The sequence below is a fragment of the Orycteropus afer genome, unplaced genomic scaffold (assembly GCF_000298275.1).
Source record: "Orycteropus afer afer isolate SDZICR_OR568_19922 unplaced genomic scaffold, OryAfe1.0 scaffold00999, whole genome shotgun sequence".
NCBI classification, from domain to species: domain Eukaryota; kingdom Metazoa; phylum Chordata; class Mammalia; order Tubulidentata; family Orycteropodidae; genus Orycteropus; species Orycteropus afer.
In genome coordinates this window covers 76,705-83,201 of record NW_006922586.1, presented here as the reverse complement: position 1 = coordinate 83,201, position 6,497 = coordinate 76,705, and the positions used below count along the sequence as shown (strand labels likewise).

The 6,497-nt window shown below is 43.8% G+C and overlaps 1 protein-coding gene across 1 annotated transcript in view; it reads left to right on the top strand.

The window, feature by feature from the left end:
* The window catches only part of SH3TC1 (SH3 domain and tetratricopeptide repeats 1), a 159,421-nt gene that overhangs the window by 112,321 nt on the left and 40,603 nt on the right, over positions 1–6,497 (top strand). The window lies entirely within an intron of this gene.

Genomic DNA, 6,497 nt, shown 5'->3' with positions numbered 1-6,497 from the left:
GGAGACCCTGTGGGCAGTTCCACTCTGTCCTCTAGGGGCGCTGTGGGTCAGAATCACTCCACGGGCAGTGGGTTTGGCTCTGTTTGGTTTTACCTTAACCACAAATGGTTATGCAGAAAAGCTTGGTGGTTTGAACCCACCCAGAGGCCCTGGTGACCTGCTTCCACACGGCCCCAGCCTTGAGCGCCCCACGGCCCCCACTTCTACTCTGCACACATGGGGTGGGCGTGAGCCGGAGGTGGCTGGAGGGTGACATTGCCGGCTTCTGCCTGCTTCCTCGGGTTGGGCAGGGGCGGGCTGCTGTGGCTGGACCGTCCCAGGCCACCGAGGCCCCATCCCTCAGTACCCCGTCACTGCTGCGGAGTCAGCTGCAGGACCATCTGCGATCCCGGTCACCCCTGTAGAAGCGGCTGCTCCCCGGCTTGGGACCAGTGACTCACCCTGGTGACTGGGATCCCTGGCTCCCACGCCGGTGTCTGGGAGGAGCCCCCGGACCCACCCGGAGGCTGTGGTCAGAACAGCCTGTCCTCTTTCTGAGGCTACCTGAGAAGCCCTCCCCTCCTCAGGGAGTGAGAAGGACCAGCTGCTTGCAAGCAATCGGCTTGTTTTTGTTTTAATAACCATGAGTCAGAGATGACTCCATTCGATGGCAACGGGTTTAAGTGTGTGGGGGTGTCCCTTCACCCAACTGCCTACCCTCCAGTGAGCGGTTTACCCTCCTCCCCCCCACCACCCCTGGTGGTCATCAAATAATATTTCTCTTTTGGGGAAACCCTTTGCTTGACTTTTTACAACGGTAGTCCCACCAAGATGTGTCCTGTTATGATTGACTCATTTCCCTCAGCATAATGGTCCCTAGCTTCACCCATGTTATGAGATGTTTGCAGATTTATGGTGGTTCCTTAATGGCATGTAGGATTCCACTGTGCATATGGCCCACAGTCTGTTGGTCCACTCCTCCATGGACGGGTGTTGAGGCTGTGTCCATGTCTTTGCTGTTGTGGGCAGGGCTGCGATGAATACGGGCATGCGTCTGTTCATGCCTTGACTCCTGTATCTCCAGGATGTACACCCAGTAGTGGGGTTGCTGGATCACATGGTGTTTCTTTTTCCAGCTGGGCAATCTGCTTCCGTAGTGATACCACCTCGGAAACCCAAGGAGGGGTCGCTATGAGTCAGATCCGACTCGATGGCAATGAGTTTTGGTTTTGGTTTCTGAAGGAAGTACCATACCGTTTTCCGTGGGTTCGTCTGTCCACATCCCACCAGCATTTGTTGCTCTCTGTTGTTTTGAACGTTGTTATCTCATTGTTGTTTGATTCCATCTCTCTAATGGCTGATTGCGAACACCTCTTCATGTGGCTGTTGTCTGCGTGGGTGTTTTGTTTGATGAAATGTGTCCTCATGTCCTCTGCCCATTTTTTAGTGGGATTATTTGTCTTTCTGTTGTCAAAGCGTTGAAGTTTCCTATAAATTTTAGAGATTAGCCCCTTGTTAGATATGTCATCGCCAAAACTTTTTCCGAGTCTGTGGGTTACTGTTTTGGTGAAATCTTTGGATGAGTGTCTAATTTTTAGGAAGTCCCAGGCAGTGATTTTGTTTTGGTTTTTTTGTTTTGTTTTGTTTTGTCTTTTGAGTTTACCCAGTCTATTTTATTTTCTGTTGTTTGTGCATTTTTAGTTATATTTGGTAGGGTGTTTAGTTTATGCCCTGAATTGCTGTTGTTGTTGTTGTTATGTGCTGTCAAGTCAGACCCATAGCAACCCCTCCTTAGGTTTCCGAGGCAGAGGTAGATTGCCCAACCTTCCTTCCAAGCAGTGGTTGGTGGGTTTGAACCGCCAGCCTTCTGGTTAACAGTCAAGTGCCTTAGGCACTATGCTACCAGAGCTCCTATGCCCCGAATTAGGGCCCCTAAATTTGTCCGACGGCACATAACAACAACAACAACAACAAATTTGTCCCTATTTCCCTTTGGTGGTCTTTAAGGTTTCACATTCAGGTCTTTGATCCAACGTGAGTTCCCTTTTGTGTATGGTGTGAGCTACGGGTCCTGTTTCATTTTTCTGCAAATGGGGATCCAGTTTTGCCAGCACCATTCATTAAAGAGACTCTCTTCCCCATTTGATGAGTTTTGGGACTTTGTCAAAGACCAGCTGTCCCTAAGTGGAGGGATTCTGGGTCCTCACCTCTGCCCCACTGATCTGCGTGTCGTCTCGTTGTCCCAGTCCCGGGCTGTTTTGGCCACCGTGGCTGTAGAGCAGGTTTTCAGGCCACTGGATGGGTGGCCTCCTACTTTGTTCTTCTCTGTTCCTGCTTTTCTTATCCAGGGTCTCCTTGCTTTCCACATAAAGTCTATGATTAGCTTTTCCATCTTTTTAAAGAAAGATGATGGCATCTGGATTGGGATTGCATTGTACCTGCAGATCACTCTGGGTGATATGACATTTTCATGATGTTGTGTCTTCCCATCCATGAGCATGGTATAGTCTCCCATTTACATCGGTCTCTTTTGGTGTCTTGTAGAGATGTTTTGTATTATTCTTTGCATAGGGCTTTTGCTTCTCTGGTTATATTTATTCCCAAGTACTTCACCTTTGGGGCGGTTATCGTGAATGGTATTGCATTTCTCGGTGCTCTTCATTGGTGTGGAGGAACAGGATGGATTGTTGTATGTTGATCTTGAATCCTGCCACTTTGCTGAGACCGTCAGTTAGACCCAGTCATTTTCTGCTGAGTCTCGGGGATTTTCTGTGTATGACACCATAGAACCTACGAGTAGAGACCGTTTCAGCACCTCTTCGCCAATTTGGTGGCTTTTCCTTCCCTTTCTTGCTTGATTACTCCAGCAGGGACTTGGATACAATGTTGAATAGAAATGATAATAAAGGGTATCCTTGTCCCTTGTCTGGTCCCCATTCTTAAGGGGAAAGCTTTCAGTCTCTTCTCATGGAGGATAACATTGGCCATTGGTTTGGTCCATGTGTCCTTAATTACGTTGAGAGATTTCTCTTCTATTCCTATTTTGCTCAGCATTTTTAGCAGGAATGGGTGTTGGAGTTTATCAAGCGCCTTTTCTATATCTAGTGATATGATCATATGGTTCTTTTCCTTTGTTTTATTTATGTGGTGGATGACATTGTTTGTTTTTCTAATGTTGAACCATCCTTGCATGCCTGGTATGAACTCCCCTTGGTCATGATATATATATATGTGTGTCTGTGTGTGTGTGTACATGTATGTATATGTATATGTATATGTGTGTGTGTGTATGTTGTTGGAGCCTGTTGACTAGGATTTTGTTTGAGAATTTCTGGATCTATATTCATGAGGCAGATTGGTCTATACTTTTCTTTTTTAATGGTGTCTTTGCGTGGCTTTGGCATCAGGGTTATGCTTGCTTCACAAAGTGAATTTGGGTGTATGCCCTCCTTTTCTGTGTTCTGGAATAGTTTGAGTAGGATTGGTGTCAGCTCTTCTCTGAATGTTTGGTAGAATTTGGCAACGAAGTCATCTGGGCCATGACTTTTTTTGTTGGTAGTTTTTTGTTTGTTTGTTTGTTTATGACTTCTTCAATTTCTTATTTTCTTACAGGTCTGTTCAAATTTTCCACCTCAGTCTGTGTTAGCTTAGGTAGGCACTGTGTTTCTAGAAATCTGTCCCATTCTTCTAGATTTTCAAATTTGTTGGCGTCCAGTTCTTCATAATATCCTGATATTATTCTTTTTATTTTTGTCAGTTCTGTTGTGACGTCACCCATTTCATTTCTTATTCATGGTATTTGCATCTTCTCCTTTTCCTTTGTTAAGTTTGCCAGTGGTTTGTTGATTTGATTAATCTTTGCAGAGAACCAACTTCTAGTCTTGTTGAGTGTATTGTTTTACTGGTTTCCATTTCATTTATTGCTGCTGAAATGTGTCTTTCTTTTCTTCTGCTGACTGTCAACTCCTTTTGCTGCTCTGTTTCTAATTATTGGAGATGTTGGGCTAAGGTGTTGATTTTGTTCTTTCTTCTTTCTTGATGTGTACATTTATTGCTATGAATTGCCCTCTGATCACTGTTTTTTGCTGTGTCCCAGAGTTTAGTATGTTGTGCTTTCATTCTCACCTGATTAAAATATTTTTTTTTCTTTTAATATCCAGTAGTTTTTTAAGGAGGATGTTATTCAGTTTCCATGTGTTTGCTCTATTTATTTATTTATTATTGTGATTTGGGTGAAGATTTACAGAGCAAATTCACTTTCCATACAGCAGTTCACATATACTTTGTCTCATGTCATTGACCACAGTTTACCACAATGCAACAGCTCCCCTCTCACTTCCTCCCCATAGTTACCTCTTCCCAGTGTCCATCCCTCCATACTCCCCTGCCCCCTGAGCTGTCTCCAGGTGCATAAGCAGCCCTTCCTTTTCCCATGATTGTTCTCTCCAGGGCCTGTGTCTACTTGAGGTAAATGTTTAACTCACATGCCTGTACTTTGTTTGGCTGGAAACCACAGGTGTGGGTTCAATTCCAGACCTGAAGGGCAGCTAGGGACCATAGTCTCAGTGGTTCCACCAGGCTCTATTGGACCAGAAAACCTGGTCCCCACCATCTTTTTTTTTTCCCTCCAAATGATTTTGAGTTTTGTTCTACATTGTTCTCCCTCTCTATCCAGGATCTCCTACATCCCTTCCAAGTGGATGATAGTGGTAGCCGGGCACCATCTAGTTCTTCTGGTCTCATAGTTGTATAGGTTGCAGATTGGATGGTGTACCACTTGCTAGGACTGATTGTTTCCATTAATTTTGGTTTTCTTCTTTCTTGTTTGTGTTTGCTCTTTTTCCATTAATCTTCCTATTGTTGATTTCTAATTTTATAGCATTGTGATCTGAGAAAATGTTTGTATTTCAATGTTTTTTAATTTATTGAGATTTCTTTGGGGCCTAATGTACAGTCTATCCCAGAGTATGTTCCATGTGTGTGGGAAAGAATGTATAATGTGCTGTTGTTGGTTAAAGTGCTCTGTAGATGTCTGTAAGGTCAAGTTGGTGGGTTGTTTTTGTTTATGTCTTCTGCATCTTTGTTGAGTTCCTTTCCAGTTGTTCTATCCTTGATTGAAAGTGGTGCTTTAAAGTCTCCTACTATGACTGTAGGAGCTCTGGTAGCATAGTGCCTAAGGCACTTGACTGCTAACCAGAAGGCTGGCAGTTCAAACCCACCAGCCACTCCTTGGAAGGAAGATGGGACAATCTACTTCCGTAGTGATACTGCCTCGGAAACTCAAGGAGGGGTCACTATGAGTCGGGTCTGACTCAACAGCACATAACAACAACAACAACTATGACTGTGGAGTCTTTTCTCTTTTAAATTCTGTTTAAGTTTGGTTTATGTATTTTGGGACTCTTTCTTTGGGTGCATAGATATTTATTATGGTTATGTCATCTTGTTCAATTGATCCTTTAGTCATTATATAATGTCCGTTTTGGTTTTCTAGTGCTGCTCTAACAGAAAATACCACAAAGGGGTGGTTTAAAGAAACGGAATTTTATTCTCTTACAGTTTAGGAAGCTAGAAGTGCACATTCAAAGTGCTGGCTAGAGGCTGGGTAAAGCCCCTTGACCTTGGACTTCAGCTCTGCCTCTTGCTCCTGGCCCACTGGAGCCAGAGGCCTCTCTTCTCTCAGGCAGCTGCTGGCTGCTGACGCTGACAAGTCCAAGGTCGACAAATAAAATGGCACAGTCCCAAGACTATCAAGCAACACAACAGGCCACTACAGAAACAGTTCAAGTCCAGAAACAGTCTCAAGATCAGCAGACCACTGAGATGAAGACTCGGCTACATGCAGGGTCCAGATGTGCCAAAAAGCTCAGAGACCTTTCTCAAAGCTTCTCCTTATGCACTGGAAGCAGACCACATCCCTAAGGCAGCTACTCAGCTGCTCAAGTGTATTCCACCGTGGAGCTGATGACCAGTCTCGTCATGGGGAATAACTACATCCAGCTGCTCAGACCCTCCACACCAGGCCCAGCCAGGCTGACATAGAACCTTAACTACCATAATGTCCTTCCTTGTCACTTATGGTGTTTTTATCTTAAAGTCAATTTTATCAGAAATTAATATTGCCATGCCTGCTCTTTCTCAATTGCCATTTGTTTGTTATATCTTTCTCCAACCTTTGATTTTTAGTCTATTTTTGTCTTATTAATTGCTGTCATTTTGTTGTGTATTTTTTTTTTTTTTTGGTGGTGTTGCTCATTTCTTTGTTCTATATAATTTTCTGTGCTGAGCTCACTTTGTTTATGAATTTTGTTATTTCCTTCATTGCTTTTTTTTTTTTTAAATTTTTGCTATTGTATTTTTTTGCAGCAGCCAAGATTATCAAATGACATATAGCACTGAGCAAATTGGTTGCAAAAAACCTCTTTCAAGTGCTGAAGAGCAAAGATGTCTCCTTGATAACTAAAGTACACCTGACACAAGCCATGGTACTTTCAATCACCTCATATGCATGTGAGATT